Source organism: Leuciscus leuciscus (assembly GCF_965113295.1).
Source record: "Leuciscus leuciscus genome assembly, chromosome: 18".
In the NCBI taxonomy this organism is placed as follows: domain Eukaryota; kingdom Metazoa; phylum Chordata; class Actinopteri; order Cypriniformes; family Leuciscidae; genus Leuciscus; species Leuciscus leuciscus.
Window position 1 is genome coordinate 30693358 of NC_138742.1, and position 23471 is coordinate 30716828.

At 37.7% G+C, this 23471-nt stretch overlaps 1 long non-coding RNA gene across 1 annotated transcript in view; it reads right to left on the reverse strand.

The window, feature by feature from the left end:
• LOC309480693 overlaps positions 1–22652 on the reverse strand; it is a 169459-nt gene extending 146807 nt beyond the window's left edge. The window contains exons 1-2 of the long non-coding RNA XR_014199727.1: positions 21565–22652; positions 18435–20073 (exon numbers count right to left, since the gene is read on the reverse strand). This is a non-coding gene — a long non-coding RNA (uncharacterized lncRNA). The remainder of the gene's footprint in view (positions 1–18434; positions 20074–21564) is intronic.
• Positions 22653–23471: the final 819 nt, after the last annotated feature.

Sequence of the window (23471 nt, forward strand, 5' to 3'; positions counted from 1 at the left end):
GAAACAAACCTGAGCAGCTGGTGTGTGTGTATCTATGCACACTAGAAACTTCAGCAGGAGTGTTGAGGCGAGGATTATGTTACAAATCCTATACATATTGGCAACTTTATAATAAGTATACAGAAATAAAGACCTTACAAATCATTTGCAAAGTCACTACATAGATTATATATTGTAGTATCTTGTTAATATATTAATAGGCTATATATAAATAGTTAGTTCTTCATTCATTGTCACTGTAATTAACAAAATGATTATTGTTTAATTAGCTCATATGTAAAGAGTTAATAAAGAGATTGGCCAATAAGTGATGCACAGTATTTTAAAGGAGTTGTTAATGTTTATTAATTATTAGGAGTAACTAGTTCTCTCTTTAGATTAGATCATGGGAAATCTGAAAATGGCATTAAGTGTTTTAAACCAGCCTTTATTGGACATTAATTGCATTAACCCATCCACACACACACACACACACACACACACACACACACACACACACACACACACACACACACACACACACACACACACACACACACACACACATACATACACTTTAAGGAACACTTAATACTAATGCAATTAACATCCAATTAAGGTTTGGTTTGCATATGAGCTAATTAAACAATAATAATTTGTTAATTACAGTGACAATGACTGAAGAACTCGCTATTTGTATATAGTCTATTACAGATTTATTTTATTGTTTTATTGCTCACACACTAAAAGTGGAACTTGAGGCTCACTCAGTGAAATCATTCCCTCGTGTCCCGAATCTTCACACCAAGTCTGCAAAACACATGTTTTTTACCCTTGCATTTCTGTATATTTTTCTAAATATATACATATGCATAAGTCAAGTCACATTCATTCAGTAACAAATTCAAATTCTGCTGTAAAGCAGCTCAAACAAGCCAATAGTGTCATTATCCAGCTCAAGTCAGTTCAGTTCAACTGTAAAGCTTATCAATCATGCATACATACGGTATATACAGTGTATTTGAGCACATACTGTACATGTAGGACAAACTCCTGTACGCTCCACTGCACACTAAACAAATAAAAGACACAAGATAAGTAGTGTTTTACATCTTTCACATTTTAGAGTATGCAAAAACACAATTTTTAGAAGTTAAAATAATTTGAATGAAGTGTTTTTGCATCGTTGTGTATGCAATTGTGTACGTTTAGTGGTTTTGTGTGTAGAGTTTTGAGAAAAGAAGTCATAGTTTCAGAAACTGTAAGCAATTTAAAATAAAAAACTTTAATGTATTAACAATGCAAAGACTACAGTATATAAACTATGAATAAACTAAACTAATAGTTTGTAAATGATTTGTAAGTACTTTATTACTGTATACTTATCAGAAAGAAAGAATGGTTAACTCTCTGCACTGATTGTCCTCACCTTTGACTGTGAGCATTAACGTTAAAGAAACTAATGATACATTCCTGTATAAATATTATATAACTCCAGTGAAGCTTAATAAGTTCGATGATACAAATTCTCCTATGTGTAGAAAATGTGGAACTGAATTATGAACATTTCTGTTATGTTATGTTATTTTGGTATTGTAAAGCTGTTTACTCCTTTTGGAAGAAGAGTAATTCAAGATATGTGTAACTGTACTTTTGAGCTATGCCCTATGATATATTTGTTGAATTATGATGTGGAAAATAAGTTTCCCTATACAAGAAAATGTGTGTTTACAATGTTTTCTTATTTTGTTAAAAAAATGTATACTTACTACATGGATTTCCCAGTCAGGACCCTTGGGCCAATGGAGCAGACAATAGACTTGTTGCCCACTGAAGAAATTACAAGTAAACGGCATTCAAGACTGCAAGATTTCCAATCCACATGGTCCTTAGCACTGAATTATATTATATAGAGACTATAAAATGACAAACTCACATTGAATAATGGATAACCCACAGACTGTGGTAATGTAGAATTATTTCTTTACTGTCCTGTCGATATATTTAGCTGTATTGTCCCTACTGTTCTGTGTGATGTTGTTGGGCTGTGTGTGTAATATGTGCAAAAGTTGTGGGGAAAAAAAAGAAGAAAAGAAAATGTTTACCATTAAAGGCATTTAAAATTGGTTATTCTCAGAGTTAATTCATTGTTATCAGTGTTTCTGCAGAAACACTGTAAAATAATCCGAAGGACTCCATTCAACCCGATCTCAGGCGAAAACATGAAAATTGGCAATATTGTATGAATTTTGGAAATGTATTTGTATAAATCATATGATTTGTATATATAAAAAAATCCATCCTTATACGCAAACCAGATTGTACGGTACAATTTGCCACCAGTTTTACACAATATAGAATATGAATTGTCATGAATGTGCGTTGGTCCATACAACTCATGCAATATCTTCTGAAACCATGATAGCAATGTATTACTCGTGGACAAATAGTTATTCTGAGTCAATATTTTTAGTGAATCGGTTGATCTAGCTCACAAAACTGTTCATAATATTTCATTTATGAATTGAACCGATCCGGTTTTTGAAGCCTTAGCCCCATATTCATTATAACCGCATTGAGCTTCAGTGCATTCAATGCAGTCTTTGCAAAGAAAGAAAGAAAGAAAGAAAGAAAGAAAGAAAGAAAGAAAGAAAGAAAGAAAGAAAGAAAGAAAGAAAGAAAGAAAGAAAGAAAGAAAGAAAGAAAGAAAGAAAGATTGGTTAAGATCACTTTTGGTTTAGAATTGGTCTATGGTTCCTACAGCAACCAATATAGTGACATCATATCTCTAATTTCCAATAACTAAATCAGGACAGTTAATCACCTCTCCAATTATTCTGGCTTGTTTTACATGGACTTGCACAAGCACTGACTCATATCCAACCTCAGATCTGCCATGAGATCATAATCATGCAGCAATCGCACCATCCCGAGCGGCGCTTGTGGCGATAACGTCAACCGATAACTAACCATGCGATCACTGTTGGAGCTCTCGTTAAAGATTGTTTGAAAAAAGCAGCAGGGTATCAGGTTTAGCTTATTGAGTTATGTCATGACCTATTCAGTATTCAATATTCAAAATGCGTGCTTGGTTTCCATTAATGTAATATTCACGAGCAGTCGCGTCCTGATGATATGCATCTCCATTGATTTGTATGATAACATGGTAAGGAGCTTTCAAATCATAGAAGGCAACAACGCTTACACATTAATACAATGCTCCATTTGCTCATGGAAAAGCTTGATAAAAACAGTGAACTACACAAGTCACCACACTGAACGACTGGGAATTTTCCCCTTTAGACCTGAAAATGAACATAGGTTTGGCAATTTTAAGGTAACATCATAAAAAAGAAGAAGAAATATTTAAGATTTTGTCACTGATCAAATAAGTGTGTGACACTGAGAGTGTTAACTCGTTTTTAAGCAAGCGCGCACACACACAGATGTCCTTGGCATGTCTGTCTGGGTCTGAGAGCGTCGTGCTCCACACAGATCATCTCCATGTCACGTTGCAGGTGTGATGTGATAGGACTGATGGATGGGTGGAAACAGTTCAGATTTGATTTAGTCAAACGAGGGGTCTGGTTGATCGGCCGGGGGGGTGGTGAGGGTTTTAGAGAGTCGTTCATTCATCAAAGTAAAACAATTACCAGTCGATAGTGCTTTTCAATTTGTAAGAATCAAAGAGCACAGTGAGACGCCTTCTTTTTCATTCCTTCTTGACCTTCTCTGTCACAGAAAGACAGATGAAAACTTCCAATGCCCCTTATTCTTTCATGATTTAATGTTGTTATTTAATTTTATATGTTCTTTACATGAATTTCACGCCCAAAAATGGAAAATCATCATCATCGTTTACTCACTGTCATGTCATTTCAAACGTATATGACTTTCTTTCTTCCATATAACAATAACAACTAAGGAAAAATACTATTCACTCTTTATCATGAGTTGACAATGATGAATAAAAGTAACAAATGTGATTATAAGTTTGGATACTATAGTTGTGTGCCTGAAATGTGAAATGTAGCAATGTCTAATTCATGACCGAATCATTCTTTTTAGACAGATCTTTTTAATGAATCAGTTGATCCAGTTGAAGCTAGTCTAAATTATTTTATTTATGAACTTATCTGGACTGCATTTCCAAAAGTCATTGTAAGTCTAAGTAAGTCATAGAAACCATTGCCACCAATGTCCTCTTCAATCTATTTATTGCAGTGGTTTTGGGAAACTCATTGATTCAATGATCCGCAATAGTGAAGAACAGCATATTTTAGGTCTGTTTCTCACACAAATTGTATGACTTTAGAAACACCTATACAGTCTAGAAATATAGGGAACAATTCATATGGATAAGGATTATTGGTAACACTTTATTTTGATGGTCCCTTTTGAATATTATGTTGACTATAAGTAACTTTGCAACTACATGTCAACTAACTCTCATTAGAGTATTAGTAGACTGTCTGCTTAATATCTGCTAACTCTTTATTGTGATGCTCCTCCAACAGACATTCTACTGACTACAAGTAACTTTACAACTACATGTCAACTTATTCTAACCCTAACCCTACCAGTCTACTAATACTCTACTAACACTAGTGAGAGTTAGTAGACATGTAGGTGTAACGTTACTTATAGTCAACAGAATGTGTTAAAGGGACCATCAAAATAAAGTGAAACCCGATTATTACACATTTATGGTGCTGTTTTGAAACTTGAAAGCTTTAGTATCCATTTATTGTAATAGCATGGACAAGTGAGACTAGAACCTTAAAATGGGTGTGCTTGGAATGACATAACGCCAACTATTTAAAAAAAAAGTAGTATACAGTGTCTAAACTTTACACTCAGTGAGTAAATGTGATGTATGCCCAAATGAATTTGCCAAAATGTGCAAAATATAAGCAGAGCACACCATATGTGAACAAGTTTAGGAATGTGCTTTTAAAAAACATGTATTGATAGACCAATTGTAACAGAGAATTGGAGGGGTTACACAATATAAGGAGGATGTGTCCCATTCAATGTTTTTAGTGGTTACAGCTTTTACTGCGTAAATTACTGTATCCCACAATGCAATTCACTTGACATGGACCTCCAGTGCGCCAAATGAAAGAAATAGCAACCATGGTCAAACTGACAAAAGATTGCATACTTTTTACACAAAATCGAATTTCAACATTTGATATTGTTTAGTATTTTTTAAAGTAGTTATGGAAGCTTGTTTCCACCACAGAATAAAACATTTTAAAATATAATTGCAACTTTTTATCTCGCAATTCTGACTTTATTTCTCGAATTGTGAGATATAAAGTCAGAATTGCGTGATATAAAGTTGTTGTTGCGTATTATAAAGTCATAATTGCGAGATATAAGCTTGTAATTGCGAGAAATAAACTTGCAATTCTGACTTTCTCGCAATTGCGAGTTTATATCTCACAGTTCTGACTTTATAACACGCAATTGCGTGTTATAAAGTCAGAATTGCATGATATAAAGTCACAATTGCGTGTTATAAAGTCAGAATTGCATGATATAAAGTCACAATTGCGTGTTATAAAGTCAGAATTGCAGAAACATGCAATTCAGAGAAAAAAAAGTCAGAATTGTGAGTTTATTTCTCGCAATTGCGAGTTTATATCTCACAATTCTGATTTTATAACACGCAATTACGACTTTATATCACGTAATTGTGACTTTATAACACAATCGTGACTTTATATCATGCAATTCTGACTTTATAACTCGCAATTGCGACTTTTTATCACGCAATTCTGACTTTATAACACGCAATTGAGAGATATAAAGTCAGAATTGCATGATATAAAGTCAGAATTGCGTGTTATAAAGTCAGAATTGCAGAAACATGCAATTCTGAAGGGAAAAAAGTCAGAATTGCGACTTTATATCACGCAATTGAGACTTTATAACACAATCGCGACTTTATATCACGCAATTCTGACTTTAATAAAACAGGTAAGAATTGCAAGATGAAAAGTCGCAATTACTTTAAAAAAAATTTTTATTCTGTCACGGAAACAAGCTTCCGTAAGTAGTAGACAATACACAGTATGCAGTACACAGCAATCAAGTGCTGTCTTTCAGAGTCAGAAGAGCAGAAGAACTACAATGTTGTTACTCCTCCCTGTTTGGCTCTGTGCTGTGGAATTATACAGCCACACAATAGTTATCGTTTCACTGCTTGTGCTTATGAACACATGAACATATATGTAAACATGCCTGATTCAGGGATTTTGTCACGGGCAACATGCACATATGAAATACATTTGTGAAATTAATATGAAAATGTGATGTTCATAAACTGCAAGGGTTCAGCTGGGAAAACTGTGAGAGGGTGTCAGCATCAATTCTAGGTTGTAATATTTCCAGTGCAATGTATTTCACTCAGTCACTGGTCCATCTGCAGTAATATGCTGTTAATCATCGCATGACTGTTATTGGCACGGAGTTAAAGTGCACAGCCAGAGCACTGCTCCTGACGACCCATCCAGGAATAAATAAATCCAAACTTAACGACACACGCATGCCTGTATGCAAATAGACACTAACAGCACCACGCGCGTATTTAAGCACAAAGGCCAGTGTAAGCATACATTTCCCCTCGCTGTGACGCCAAAGACAAATAGCCCATAAAAATGCCAGACGTGTTAACATATATGTTTCCAGCACAATCAAATCAATTTTCTCTAAGTAGCCATAAATGTGTTCGCTTTTAAAAGGCCCACGTTGCTCTCCCATGGCCTCCTCCTCCAGCCCGGAAACAAGGGTCACAACTCTTTTCTGATGTATCTCATTACCCCGTCCAATTCATCTTGACCACAGCTGACGAAAACAAGAGATGGCGAATTGAAATTTTTAGTGAGCTTTTTCGGGACCGCAGGACAACGTCTCATTAATCACTCCTTCCCAAGAAGCCCCTTGACAAAGAGAGCGAGGGGGGAGCAGATCAGTAGCCCTGCGGGGGGGTGTGGGGGGGTAAGTTCCCGAAATCTGCCTCTGTTCTACCCCAGGCCCGGGTCTGCCCTTTGGGCCTGTGGGGCTACAACACACAAGAACGGTCTTGTACCTACAATAAGAGGGTGTTCTGAGGTTGAGTTCTTTATGGTTTCTCTTAAAATTCCTGTATTGTTTACACCCCTGTTCCTCATTCTCATGCAGTTGCTTGAGTTTTTGAGGGGAGGTGCAGGGACATCAGTTTAAGCTGATACGTCCCCTACCGTGGCTGATTGTAATTGTAATTGACTAGAACAATTCTTTACATATGAAGCTTCTGTAGGCCAGCCCTGTTTGGGCTAAGCCTCGCGATCCATCTCTTTCATGGGAGATGGCACTTTGCCCGAAATCCAGTTAATATTCAATGGCTCATTAAAAATAGATTGAGGGGCTATAAAATAGGAAGGAATGAGAGAAAATCAGGCACATATGAGAACACGAAATCCCGGCATTTATTTTTAATTATTCTTTATGTCTCAAATTCGGCCGGAGGGCTCCCCCGGTCCTCGTTTTCACCCTCCAGGATATAGACAGCTTAAACATTATGACAAAAGGGTCATAAAGAGTGAATCGTAGCAATTCTACCCTGGATTGGTCCAGGGAGACTGTAGTTGATTTCCACTGAAATATTGAAGAGCTTCTTAGTGCACCCAAAGACACCGGAGGAAGTCTCAGCTTCTTGGGATTATTACACACTCAGTTTGTTAGTCAACAACTGCACTACAGGTGCTGGAATCACACAAGGACACCAAGGCTGTGTGGCATCATAAAAATGCAGTAGGCGAACCCTCGTTCCCGGCCACCGCTGACCCATCCTACCCGAGCGCTCCTGGGAGATCACCACAGAGACAGTGCAAACACAATTTCTCTAATGTCATTTACGGAAGTGAAGCAAAACCCCAGGCCTGTCATCGAGACTCAGCTCGGAGCCAGAAAATGCAGACTGACAGATGATAGATTCTTGGGTTTGTGCAATCAGACAGCTCCCACATCCCCACAAACTCACGCCTTCTCAACATCGCCCCCCACCGCCTCTCATGTCAAATGGGCAAAAATTAATACATTATTAACTCCCCAGAAGAGGTCAGGTCACTTCATCATGGTTAATCAAGTCAGGCAAGGCATGCATGATTTCAGCGAATTCGGAGAAAGGACTCTCCTCTCCACAGAACCAACACCCTTCCTTGAGGAATTTGCCCCAATTAAAGGTCTGAACCCTCAATTTTTGAACTTCCACACTTGATTGATCACTTCATCGACTGAATCAGTGAACTTGAAGAGTTTAAACTCAAATACGTGTGCAGAAGGTGCTGACCTCAATAATAACTTAAATTGGAAGTGCACTAGAATTTGTTTACCTGTGTAACCTCTGTAAATGTATTTGCCCCTCCAATATCCTTCAAATGTTTGCGTTTTTAGGGTGAGGGAGTTTTGAAGAACAATAACAATAATGTACACCAAAAAAATGTATATAACCATCCTTTGCCTTTTTATTTCAATCTCTTTTTCCCAAACAACACAGCAACTCATGTAGCATAGCTTTAGCCTTTCACGTAGGGTGGATCAAGCATAGTTGTAGCACTATACATTTCCTTTTTTCTTCTCTTCTGTAATTGTGAATAGTTGTTCCTGTCTGATCATGAAAGCAAACCATGCCAGTTGTAGTTGAATTATATTCTTCAAATCAGCTTTTTTGGGGGATATTTTGGGGAAAATTAGGCAAAATATGCTCAGCGGGAGAAAGTTGATCTATAAGACTATGTTATAACATGTTGACTGCACTGATGAGACACCAATGTATATTTGTATGACTGTGCAAATGACTAATACATATTTATACATAAAAAGTTTTACAACTGTGTTATAAATGTTACAACTATACCCTACAAAACTTAATGTTGCATACACTTAATTTTACCGTAAACATGAAAGGCTGTTATTTTCTTCCATAGTCCAACATACATTGGAGCAGTGAACTAGCTAAGAAAAATATGTATGATAGTATTTGGTTTTATCCATCCGGAATTAATGGGATAATGAAAAATGGCCGTTCCACACCAGAATGGAGCCAGGCGGTTGGAGTGGAGGGGTTAAAAGCTAAGAGGGATTCGTGACATCAGCTGTGTTATGACGTTGTTATAACATAACAAGAAAACATCATGTCTACTCAACTCTGAGAATGGCACGTGTCTGACTCTATCCTCCTTCCATCTGCTTTTAACACGCCACTTTTGGTTTGTGACACGCTAACAGAGCTGACCTCCACCCACGCTCTCTGTATGTGGGGCGTGCTGCGGTTCACCAGCAGATGGGTGCAGTCAAAGCACTGACAGGTGAGTGGGCGAAGGTGCGAATGGCCGAGATGCAGGGCTCACTTACTCTCTGCCAGTGAGTAGGAAGCCAGCGGGTTAAAATTTAACCAGGCCCTTTCCAGCCGCAATCCCCCAACCCTCTGTTAAAGATGGCCATGATTGATAGCCACTGTCAAAGTGTTCAGTAGAGGGTCTGGGGCTCAGTGGGGACAGGGCCTTAATCCGACGTCCCTATTCCTATCTGGACAAATGAGAGTAATGCTGTGACGACCTCCAAAAATGTGCCGCACGATTGAAGGACAACAATGGAATGCACAGGAATCTGCACTCGCAAAATTCCAGACATGGTCTGATGGGCGCACATGTTTGGGGTTGACCAGTGTTGGGGGGTAACACATTACAACATGAGCTATGCAATCAGATTACTTTTTTCAAGTAACTATTAAAGTAACACATTACTTTTAAATACATGGCAAAATATGAAAAATTTACTTTGTTTTCCAGTTTATTGACTGACAACTCTTCTGTCCCCATGTTCAGAGAAACTGTGAGTAAGTGCAGAGGCATTGTGCGTGCTTGTGTGAGAACATGAAGGTTAGTAGTTCTGTTAAATGCAAACTCAGAATATTACACAAACCTAAAATATTTTAAACCTAAAAAATTTTAAATAACACAACTATACTTTATGGATTTAATCTCACTTTATTAACCAATGTCTTTGTTGCTGACCTTCGATGATCCAATTTAGCCATATCAATGAACACAAATTACTTTAGTTAAACATTCAATTTGTTTCATTTTTTAATTGCTGAAGAGTGTTGAACTTTTTGTTGTTGTTATTATTAAAAACAATCAAGCCAAGCCCAGGTGAGAAAAAGTTATGCAAAAGTAATGTGACACATTTAGCAATTAGTTACTTTTTGGGGGAGTAACACTATATTGCTTAGCATTACTTTTAAAAGGAACTTTCCCCAACGCTGGCCAGTAAATACAGTTCTCTCTGCTCACTTTACCATGCTTAAATCCACTGAGCATTGAAAAGTATGAGATAACTGTGCTGATTTCATCTATACCATTTCATTTGTCACTTCTTCTCTGGTAATAGAATGTGTTTAACAGTACTCAAGAGATTGTGTTATAACACAATAATGACACAATTCAAATTCTGCACTTATGCCCTATGGAAATTAAGCTTAAAGCTGCAGTCCACAGTTTTTCCTCTTTGTCGCCATCTCTGTTCGAAATCTGCAATTGCAGTTATTCGTGGAATTATTAACTTTATGTGGGTTGTGCCTCGGCACAGCACAGCGCGGATGAATCCAATGTTTTGAGGAGAATGTGCGGCTGTCCGTCACCGCCGGTGTGGATCCTGGCATTTGCAATCACAGGTTCCACTTTTTGGAAGTAAGAATTTTCATCAGAAAATGTCGCCTGAACAAGTAACATCCACTTTTGTTCTGACCAACTAAGGGGAAAAAAGCATTGCAGTAAATCGCGCTGATTAAATCCAACGATCGCTTATCATATCACGTCAAACCGTGCAAATTATACAAATTGTAAAATGCAAATAGTTAATGTTAACAACATCAGACTACATTTAATGCCCTTCAGATATTTGTCCTTGTTTTCGCATGGTCCGGATACAGTCTCTTTTTTTCTCCGAAGTTCGAAGTCTTTCGCGTTTTACAGCGGGTGAATCTCCAGTCATCACTGGTGATTTTCGTTTTAACCTTCTTGATCCGGCATCAAATTGATAAGTTTAATTATATCCAGTGCAGTGAGAAAAGGCTATACATCTCCACCTCCAGCATCCTCACACTCATAGCCTACTAGCCGAGACTCTTCTTTATGTGGACAGATGTGACGTAATGACGCAAAGACATGCTCAAATTTCCCGCGGAAATCCACCAGTACCACTGGAGTTAAAAACATTATTACAAGCTTACCGTTTTGAATCGAGCTACGGCAAGCAGAGAGTTTTGAACACTGGCTGGTTATGTACTCGCTCAAAAAATTATATTGGATCATTTTTAACCCAAAAAAGTTACGGACTGCAGCTTTAATAGCAATAATAAAACACTTTTCACAAACTTACTATAATCTGTGTAGCCTACTACAAATACAGGAAATTACATTGTAAACAGTTTTGGAATAAAATGGCAGACTTTGTAAGGAAGTATTTCTTTCACACAATTTCAGAAAATTACAGCTTGATTTTAAATGATAAAGTTCACAATTGATATTTACCTTCATTCTTCACTGACTGTCCTCTTGGTAAAACAGTCCAGTGACTTAATTGGGTATATATAATCTGTGATTCATTTGTGATAAAAAATTTATAAATCACACTATAAAAAAAGTTTAATATTTCTTTATGTCTAAATTTGTTTAAATGATTATATAGTTCCATGAAAATGTAAAAAAGCTACTCATCAAATCCACAAAAATAAATGTTTTCAAAACAGTTGCAATGTGAAAAAAGTCAAAGTAGTTGAAAAAACATCCTTCTATATATTTGGTGAGAAACATTTAATTCCGGTCTCTGTCCCTAAAAGCCACACTTACGTTCAACCTTTTGAGCGTAGGTCATCTGGAAAGTGTTGCTCAGAGGTTGTGTTTGTGCCCAGAGGTCTCATGGGGAGCAGGAGAGAGTGAGAGAGAGGTAAAAAGAAATATCCACAAACCCCTTTTGCTTTTCTATGAAAAATGTGCCCTGCGTGGGACAAGTCCATGTAGACTCATCCATCAAGCGGGCCCGAATACAGCTCGCACCGCTGTTGACGTGAGGTTAACAACTTGACACTGACAGCTAGTCAGGCATGGCTGCAGTGCGAGGAAAGGGCAAGATGGAAGTGGTGATCTATCTAAAAATAAACAGGTAAATCGGGCCGTGAACAAACACTAGCCTCAAACAATGAGCAACCAATCCAGTTTTACTTCCATACTTTCAAATCTCGATTTCCCTTTTGGACATATGTTTCCATCGAAAATATTCTAGGTGATATATGCCACTGAGGATCGGTTCCGTCGAGGAGGCAAAAGCTGGAGTTGGACATGGGTGCTGATGGGGTGTGTAACGTGTGGCGGCCCAAAACACAGAGGTGAACTCTCTTTAATCCAACCCCCCGCTGGTTCTGTAAAATGAGATGTGGTTTCAAACGCAGGCCCAGTTTTTAATTGCACTTAAAGCAGAATGGCAGAACATCAATCTTGATGAGTAGATCTGCATCCCCACTCTCCCCGGCCAATTTATCACCATTCACGCCTACACACACACACACACACACACACACACACACCCATTACACCATCCCATCTGCGGATTTCCCATGAACTTCCCCCTCTTCGGCCCCCAAGTCTCCATCACCATCAGCACACTGCAATCTTAAGTCAAAAGTACCTCCAAAGATATCAGTACACGCATCTGATCAGTTGCACCACCATGGAATCATATTTGCTGAATGAACTCCAATATTTGTTTCTTAGTTTTGCGGTGCTGATTCCAAAAAGAGTTTGTTACGCGTTCACACAGAATGCATTTGAAGGGATTTTTGCTTTCGAGAGCCGTTTGTACGGGGAAGAAGTCTTGTGTTTCCCCTAATCACCAGACAAACTGCCACAAACACATGATTCTGAACCAGGGTACAACTATATGTTCAATTCTCAGCCAGTTTTCACTTGTGTGACATTATTTTATGCCTAATCCCGATTTCCAGGTTAGAATTATGGCCAGTGTCAGAAGAAGCTAGATGTTTTCTGCTATATCTGTAGGTGTTACAGAAAACTGCAGATTGTGTGTGTGTGGGGGGGGGGGGGGGGGGGGGGGACAGCTTATTTATTTATAAACTTGGGTTTAAGTAAAGTTCTTTGACCATAGAGTACTTGAAGATTTTCTTTTTTTGATTCCTTTGCAGATTGTTGCAGAAAGCTAAATTAAACATTTTGAACACTTTTTTTTTTGATAAATTCAAACTGATTATATTATATTTACATATACTTTGAAAAAGCTTCATCCTTATTTTGTTTTAAAAAAAAACTGTAGGTTATTGAAAGTATTGCTTTTGAGATAAAGTATGGGCAAACTATATTTGACCACGCTGAAAATATGCTGGTCTAGACTGGTTTATGCCAATTGATACTATTTTGGTGCTGGCATAGGTTGTAGACCTCAAACCCATGCTGTTAAACAGCAACATTTGTTTGGTGAAGCTGGCTGGTTAAGATAGTTCAGACGTCTGGTTGTTGACACCAGCACAACGGCATCCAAAACACAACATATTATGTTGTAGAACGTAGATTTCACACATTGCTGTGCACTTCCACATCCAGGTGTGAGGATCAGTTCAGCTATTTCACCGCACAGACGTCTGCAGCCCACTCGACTTTCTGATACTGGTGTTCCCATCATGCATTGGGGCATGCATAATGTTTTCCAGCTGTATTTACACTGTTTTATCATTGCTTTTGTGGTTGGGTTTAGTGACTTGCTGTTTTGTGAAATCTAACTTTTGTGTAGGCAACATATCTACATAACAGAGTTTTTTTTTAGTAGGCTACACAATAACTTGGTACAAAATGCCTGTAACTTTTGTTGGAGTCAAAAATGATCTGTTATGTAGATATGTTGCCTACACAATATCTACTGTATTATTTACTGAGATGTAAAAAAAAAAAAAAACATGGCTAAATGTTACGGTTTGAGTAAAATGTACTTGAAACAGGGTAGAAACTTCAACTCAGTAGAAATTACTCAACAAACTTTAACTTTTTTGTTAATGTTACTTTAGTTAGTTAAGTAGATTTTACGTAATTCCATATGTGAAATTCACTTTAAAAATCTGCATGCAAAAACTTGCAAAAGAAAAAATAAGTAAATTTGACATTGTTTTTTCAGTATATGTATGCATTTGTTTGTTTGTTTGTTTGTTTGAAAAATGTAACTAACTGAATAAAAACTACAACTACCACAAGATATGAGATTAATTGCTTGAAAGTTGGTTGAAAGATCTTGATTTACCGAACCGAAAAGTGCTCTTCCAAAGAGAACCAATGGCAAATTAGCATTCTGGATTGGCCTGGGAAGTGAAGTCATGCTTGTCCTTGGGAAACGTATCATATTGACTGTGAAATTAATTTTCAGATTTGCCAAATGTGCCAATTGTTTATATGCATTTGACACTTGGCGAGTGTTCATTTGTTCATTTGGACCCTATATCTTCAACCAGTGTCACCAGAATGACCATGCTGCAAGTTTTTCTGCTGAAAACCATGGCTATGCTGGTAAACATAAATGCATGAAAAGTACATTTCCTTTAAGAAATATTGCCAAGAAAAACAAGATGGCAAAAGAGGGCCAAATTGAGGAAGAGGGCAGATGAAAAATGAGCGGAGGAGAGGGGTGTAGAGGAGTGGGTGTGTGAGTGGGACTGAGAGCCGCTCTAGTCAGCTCTTTTGAATAGAGCGAACATGACGGAGTGGACAGGTTATATGGGAAACCCTGAATGGGGCTTCTTCCCCCTAACATGATAACTTTGATCCCTTGTGCCTTACACTGCAGTCAGCAATATTGACTAATGGGTCTGGGTTAATACTTTAACCAACGCACAGCATGGGGCAGCTGGGGATCTCACTGCCCTTAGAGATCTGCATCTCAATCACTGTGGCATTCCCAAGCATACAGTACACAGAGAGCCAATGAGAGAATCATCTGAGAAACATAGTAAGATAGACATACTTCCATTCAGTCAAGTATTAGGTATAATTTGATTGCATTATCTTTTATTAAGCCGTGTTATAACTTGGACATTGCATTACGTTGGGGAAGACTAAAAGCATAGATAAACCGACAGCGAGGGAGAGCATGACACATCAGTTCTCTGACAGCAGGGGGAAATCCTCACTTCCTGTAGATGACAGGACGCACAATGGTTTCACCGGCCATCATACAGAACACAGAGCGAGGCAGGTTAATGATTCAACCGAGCCAGAGAGAGAGAGAGGAAGCCATGTAAAACATCAATTATCTCCACTTACGGCATCATTACATAAGCTCAAGTTAAGCTTTTTCATTTTCCGGACCTCTTCTTGGAATCATTGTAGAACTGCATGTGGTGTTCAGCAGGAGTTTCGCTTTAATGTAGCCTTCATCATCATATGATTAACTCATTATATCATATAATTAACTGATTTCATTAGAGCTGTAGTTTGTACTGAGTAATACAGTCCTTTGTTTCACCGGAGGGACGAAGTTAACCACCGTGACAAATTACTGACATCAGCATATTGTCTCGTTCTCTTTCTTTACCACGCACGCACACACACACACACACACACACCACCGGGACACTTACAAACATTGTACATTTTTATTGCTCATTTAAACTGTGCATGGACTAATGAAATCCCTGTTCTCAAGTCACTGGACAGTGTCCAGCTGACCTTCAACCTCTGAAGTGAGCGAGCCAAAACGCAGGGTTACAGGATCATGTGGACGATCAAGCATTTGATATGGTGAAAATTAACCTAAAATCTCCATCATGCAGCTCAGACTTTTGTCCATCAGGAGGATGAACACACCTTTATTCCTTTGAAGTATAATATATATGTACCTAGGGGTATATGAATATGATAATCAAACAGTATGGTGGAATATATGAAATGCTGTTTTCTTATTGGAATTCACTCTGCAATTACAAAATGACAATTCAAAGATTCAATTGAGAACTGTTCTCATTCTCAAATAAAATTATTAGTTTCTGTGACAACGCTTATATCCTAAAAAAAAAAAAAATCTAAGAACATTTTGCTATTGTTGCCATTAAGTTATGAAAACATTATTTCTGAATGTTCTCTGATTATGTCCAGTTTTTTTAAATGTAAAAAAAAAAAAAAAAAATTCCTTTCTTTTTTTCTTGGTTATGCTTAAAACATTATGGGAATGTTACTTGTGAATGTTCTCTGAACCTATTACGTTTATAAAGATTAGCCAAACTAAAATGCTCCAGAAAACAAAAGTTCCACGGATGATGTAGAAATAAAGTTTTTGTGCTAACGTTTTGAGAACATTAGTAAAGATCAGAGAAGTCTGAGTGAACATTCCACTAATGTTAGTGGGTGGGGGGAATCCTCAATCGTTCCTCTGTCAAGAAATGGGTCGTGAGAATGTTCCAATCTCATCTTTTCCTTTTTTCTTTTTTCGCCTCTGTATTGCCATTTCTTTTAAAACAAGATTCATTCCAACACCCACACAGTCCTGAACCGTAGCTGGTCCAGAAAGGAGGGAAGCCCCCTGTCACTGAGTGTGTTGGCATTCAGGTACACAGAGGTGGGAGGGGGGAGTGAGTGTGTGTGTGACAGAATAGGATGTGCTTCGTCACTCGATGCAAAGAGTAGACGCTTCCTATACATGGCAGCTGCAAGACTCCAGTAATGTATCACGGTCAGCAGAATCATTGATTACTGCTGGGGTTAATCATTGATTGAACGGGGGGGTTAAGGAAGCCTCTATGGGGACACCCTCAGACCGGTGAGGGGGCGGCCGCCCGGAGAGAGGGCCCGTGGCAGTTCCATTACTGCACTGTGGCATTGTGGGTATATTTTCTATCAATCCTCATTGACTATGGAGTCGTATTTAAAATAAAGACCACCCCACATATTGACATAATCTTCCACCTTATGTGGGTGTGTATGTCACAAAGCCTGTCAAGAACATGTCCAGGTCATATTTCACTCCGAAATCACCTGTGATGGGGAAACAAATCTCACTGCCATTGGTGTGAAGTTGAAAAAAATATACTATGTAATCAAAACGTTACAGTAAGATGTGCACTACAGTATTATGTAAAATCGAATGAATATCATTATTGGGAATGGGAATTACTAATAGACTCAAAAGTTAAACATTTGAAATGACACTTTTACACATTACAGTAATGAGAGAAATAAAACAAGGAATTTGTTGCCGTTATAAGGCGTTCCCACTTCCCACATTGCACTTTTACACATACAGGCAAATGCATTGTAGAAATGACTCGATACAGATACCAAATACACTGCTTAACCAGAAAATAAAATGAAAAATAAGATTAAAAAAAATACATTAACAAGCCCAAATAGATTGATTAGCAACAAAAAAAATATGGTCTAGTCATTTAAATGGAATATTACAGTTTTCTCAGTTGCTTTGGTGCATTTCTCACATCACTATTTACATTTGCACAACAGTTAATGCAGTTCTCACAAACTGCAAAACCTAGTTGATAACCTGCAAAAGCGTGTCACTTGCTCAAAATGGAGAGCTCATTCCTCAAAAGCAAGTATTCATATCAATGAAAGTGTCAGTGTCATCAAGATGAAAAGTCCTGCCACCATTGTTTATGAACAAGATAGTCAAATGGCTTTGTCATGTTTTCATTATGATAGTTTACTCTGTAAATGTTTTCCAAATCAAAAAAGTCAGATCTTGGTGACACCTGAAAATGCTCAAGACAGCACTATATACTATTTGCACAGCCATTTGAAAAATACAGTAAAGTTACACATTACTGTATTTAGTGAGGTAACTGAGTACAAGACACTGAATATGTATGTTTCACATTTTTACTGCATATGCTCTTTGCTATTCTAATTTGTTCACAGCATTGTGCAAAAGAAAAAAATACACCCTTATTTACAACAAACATAAACTCCCTTTGGGTAGAGCTGTGCACAACTGGAAACAATATTACAGTACATATTGGAACTGAACATACAACATACATAGTACTGTAATCATTCATGCACATCCAGACGAGCTGAGATTCACCTGAGAGAAATTGTTCAATTTAGGAGACATTTTCAGAAAAAAAAAAAGATTTAAAAAAATGTGTAAAATTTGCTTGACAGATTTTGACAACTAGTTCAACATTTTTGTATGTAATGACTCAAGCAATGAAATGAGGAATGTAAATTATTATTTACACTTGTGCAAATGTAAATAGTGATGTGAGAAATGCACCAAAGCGACTGAGAAAAACTGTAAACAAGTATCACACTTAAATGTAATTTCATTTTTTAAAAGTGTAGAGTAAAGAGTAATGTAATTGTAAGTCCAGTCCTTTAGATGTCATGTATTATTTGAACTCTCTGTCCTTCGGATGAGACGTAAAACCGAGGTCCTGACTCTCTGTGGTCATTAAAAATCCCATGGCACTTCTCGTAAAGAGTAGGGGTGTAACCCCGGTGTCCTGGCCACATTCCACCCATTGGCCCTTACCAATCATGGCCTCCTAATAATCCCCTTACATTGAATTGGCTCTATCACTCTCTCTCCTCTCTCCACCTATAGCTGGTGTGTGGTGAGCGCACTGGCGCCGTTGTACTGTGGCTGCCGTCGCATCATCCAAGTGGATGCTGCACACTGGTGGTGGTTGAGGAGAGATTCCCTGATATGATTGTAAAGCGCTTTGGGTGTACAGTAGTACATATGAAAGCGCTATATAAATACTTCATTCATTCATTCATTCATTCTCTCTCTATAATCAAAATTATTCAACCCTCAATGCAAATCAGGTTTATTGGCAAAATGTACAGACTTTCAGCTGTTTGCAATGAACAATTCAAACAAAAGTAATTGAAATAGTTCAACACAACAAATGTTTCAACAGGTTTCCCCAAATTCAACTGAAAGTGCAACTTTTAATGACATTCTATCATGCAGTCAAACGTGACACTCAACAAATCTAGCCAGTTCAGATATTTCATGTGTTCTAGCTCAAGCACACCTGGTGACACTAGTGAAGCCCTTGAGACAACACCTGTTTTGCAGATTTGTGATGTTGTGAGGGATTCTATTCAGGGGGTTGAATAATTTTGAGACTGCAGAAATCATTAAAAGTTGAATTTTCAGTTGAATTTTGGGAAACCACTTGAAACATTTGTTGTGTTGAGCTATTTCAATTATTTTTGTTTGAATTGTTAATTGCGAACAGCTGGAAGTCTGTCAATTTTGCCAATAAACCTGATTTGCAATGGGGGTTGAATAATTTCGATTACAACTTCATAATCCATTCTATATAATGGAGTACGGTGGAATTTTGCTGCATATATACAGTTATATATACAGACATATTTTTCTCAAGCATGAACACCTCATTAAACCTATATCTGTCCCTTCATGTTATCAAGTGTACCACAAATCTGCCTTGAGAGCAAAAAGCCGTGCACAAAAGAACAGAAAGAGTACTGTTTCCTGCCATTTGAGTGGATGAGAAATGCTTCCTTTTACAGAATTGTTTAGACAAAAATTACCTAGAAATTGATGTTCCTCAGGATATATGAGTGCAAGGTTACACTCTCCCCATATAAGTGGAGATGCGTCATTAAACGTGATGGGAAACAATAGAGTAAATGACTGATGACTGATTATCCTCACTGGATTTACAATGGCCTGACCTAGACAGACAGACAGACAGAGACAGACAGAGACAGATAGAGAGACAGACAGACAGACAGAGACAGATAGAGAGATAGAGAGACAGACAGACAAACAGACAGACAGACAGACAGACAGAGACAGAGACAGAGACAGACAGACAGACAGACAGACAGACGGATAGAGAGACAGATAGAGAGAGAGATAGAGAGGTGTGATGTGTAGAGGGGTTACTGTGGGGGACGGTCCACATAATCCTCCTCAGAATGGCCGGACTTCCTAAACAGAGGCGATGTGGAGCCGGATCCTCTCTCTGTCCACTCAGCACAAAGCTTTCAGTGTCCTGAGCTGCAGTTAATAATTCAATAGAAGAGAAGTGAAAAGGAGGATGTGTGTGACTGACAGCATGAAGCTGCGCAGAGGAGAGCGTTTACACACAACCCTAACACACACATTCAACAAGCGAAATAAACGTATTATCTCAAATGAATGTGGAGAAAATACATTTAATAATGATAGCAATCAAGAAGAGTGGAAACATTTTAGGCAGTATCAAAATATTCTATGATTATAACATTTAGTGGGTGATAACTTACAAATGTTTACAGAAAAAAACAGATTCTCTGTCAATATAACATATATCCTTGTTATATACAGTACTGTGCAAATGTTTTAGGCATGTCAGTATTTTCACCAAAAAAAAAAAAAAGAAAAAGAAAAAAAGGTTTTAAGCCTGTTATTTAAATCTTTTGAACATATATAAACATTACTTTTGGCATGAATTGTAATAATTCAGTGATATTTTTGTATGATCAAGCCGGTATGACTTGATCTCGACAGTCCGTCTGTGATTAAAAATCGGTTACACTTTATGATAACACTTTATTTTACAGTGTAAAATACAATGTATAATTACAGTGTAACAAAGACACCTCAAAATAAAGTGTAACCCACTTTATTTTAAGGTTTCAGTATTACAGTGTAATTATACAATTAAGTAATGAGTAATAATAAGAAACTACATGTACTACTAGGGTTTGGTTTAGGGTTAGTTGCATGTAATTGTGCATAATTTATGGTTATAAATACAGTAAGTACATGTAACATACAGAATTGTGCAATAGTCTCACATTAGGATTTTCACACACACACAAATAAAAAAATAATAATAATTGTAACCCAGTTATTTATATATTTTGCTGTAGTGTGTCAGTAGGAAATATCACTTTACTTTCCAAACATTCCTTTTGCCATTAATAATCCAGAGATTTTTTTGTTAACACTTTATTTTACAGTCTTTGTACATAAATGAAAAATTACACTGTAACAATGACACCTTAAAATAAAGGGTTACACTTTATTTGGTCACACTTTATTTTACAGTATCCTTGTTACATATGTTAAATGTACTTACCATAGTAATAACAGTAAATTATGCATAATTATATGCAACTAACCCTCAACCAAACCCTAATCCTACCCTAACCCTATAGTAAGTACATGTAGTTCATTAATATTACTCAGTACTTAAATATATAATTACACTGTAACAATGACACCTTAAAATAAAGTGTAACCCTTTATTTTAAAATGTAATTGTTACAGTGTAATTATTATATATATATATATAGGGTTAGGGTAGGATTAGGATTTGGTTGAGGGTTAGTTGCATGTAATTATGCATAATTTAACTGCTATTACTATAGTAACTACGTGTAACATTCCAAAAGTGTTACCAAAAAAAGTGTGTAACTGAAATAGCTTATCCACAAAAGCAAACAAACATTGCATTACTGTGATTCATGGACTGTAGTAATAATGTGATATTCTCTGAAGTACCTTGGAACAAGGCCACAGTAAGCAATTCTTGGATCCAGTACAAAACGGTCCGGCCTTGGTTGAAATCGGGATCATTTTCTGGGCCCACTCTTCTCGGTTCAGTTCAGGCCCCCTCAAGTCTGGAACAACAGTTCCAGCTGTCCCCCCTTTTCCGGCACCCCTGCCTTGGATTACCATGTAAATACCATGGTACATGAATACGGAAATCATTCAGTGCAACAGATATACTAATATCTGATCAGATCACACTTCACCCGGACACCACTGTACTTCAGCAGTTTCCTTCAGGGACAGATCCACAGCAGATCCAAAGGGCAGTCTTCTGTTACAGCATTAACCTCAATCGCAGTAAACAAGTCCATTAATCTCTGACACTAATACACACATTAATGAATGAATAAATAAGCCGTGTGTAATGGGTAATGGCTGTTGTGTCCTCACATGATGTCCTGACCGTTTCCCTGCTGTCCTCTGACCCAGAGCCTGTGCCAGATCTCCTTCCTGTCTTCCCGTCCCTCCGGGAACACGCTTCCCCTCTCGGCCCGCTCAGCCATTACGGGAAAACTTTAAAGCCGAGCTTGTTTTCCCCTCTTCTAGAACTCTCTCTCTGAGAAACCCGTGGCTGGGAATGCCAAAAATGTGCACATGAGAGACACGTTTGGTAAGAAAAGACAGAAAAGAAAGAGTTGTACGAGGGAGGGCTGAAAAACACGGCCATAAAGATGTCAGAGAAAGGAAAGAATCTGCTGATGGTACAAATAAATGCAGGGCAGTGAGGAGTGCTCCCCGTTATTGTCCCTCCACCTGGGGTAAGGATGTCCTCCGCCTGGAGTGGTGTTAATGTTTAGCCGGGTAAGCCAGCGTAACTGGGAGAACTCTCATCTAAAAGCACCATGCAGAAAGACAGATTCCAGAGCGAAAATGTTAAGCTTTGTTCAATCAAATCCGATTTGGTTTTTAAATCTAATCTTTAGGACTGATGGTTCAGATTTGGCAAATATGAATTTGAATCTGTTTGTTCAGACATTATGTCAGAATCTAGTGAATTTACCCTGTTTGCTATAGTGGTGAAGCACAATACCAAGAAACAAGTGCTTAATACAATACAGATTGTAAAAAAAAAAAAAAAAGCTTTACAGTGATAACACTGATGAATCAATGATGCAAACAGAGTTTAATTCTGCTGTAAAGGAACTCTAAAAGAAACTAGTGAGATTGTTCAGCTGAAGTCAGTTCAGTGTTGATTCAGTTCAGGCGTGTGTTTCCCGAAAGCATCGTTAGCCAACTATGGTCGCAACTTCCGTCATTATCGTTGTTCAATGAGTCGGTGTTTCCCGAAACCATCGTTCCAACGAACTCTCGCAAACGGCATCGCAAACTTGTGTGTTTGGAACGACACTCTCGAGCTGGGGTTAGAAACAGTTTCTTGTTTGCATGACATGTGGACTCAATAAATCCTTATCATTAGCTAAATAAGCAAGCTGACATTCAGTACAATCTGTGTCTTTAATTTAGAATTCATACAAATATAATTTACATCGTTTAGTTTGTCAAGAGATTTAAAGTGTTGTTTTTGAAGAGTGCGCGTGTGTGAACGTGCTCTACTGCGTAAGAACGAGCCTATGATTGAATCTGGAAATAAAGCAAATAACTGAGAAAAATGAGAATTAGTCCTCAGATGCCGTGTCTGTAATTTATAGCAAAACATCCAGCGTTAATTCAATCTCAAATAGGTTAATTAAAATAAGTTATTACTTCAACGCCTGCGTGACATCATTAACCAACGCGGTTGAATGACCAATTTGAATGTTTGGGGAAACAGTCGTGACAAGCTAGTTGATTTCTTCAACGATGCATCGCACTACAGTAGTGAAGCAGCGAGTCATGTCGTTGTTCAGGAAACACAC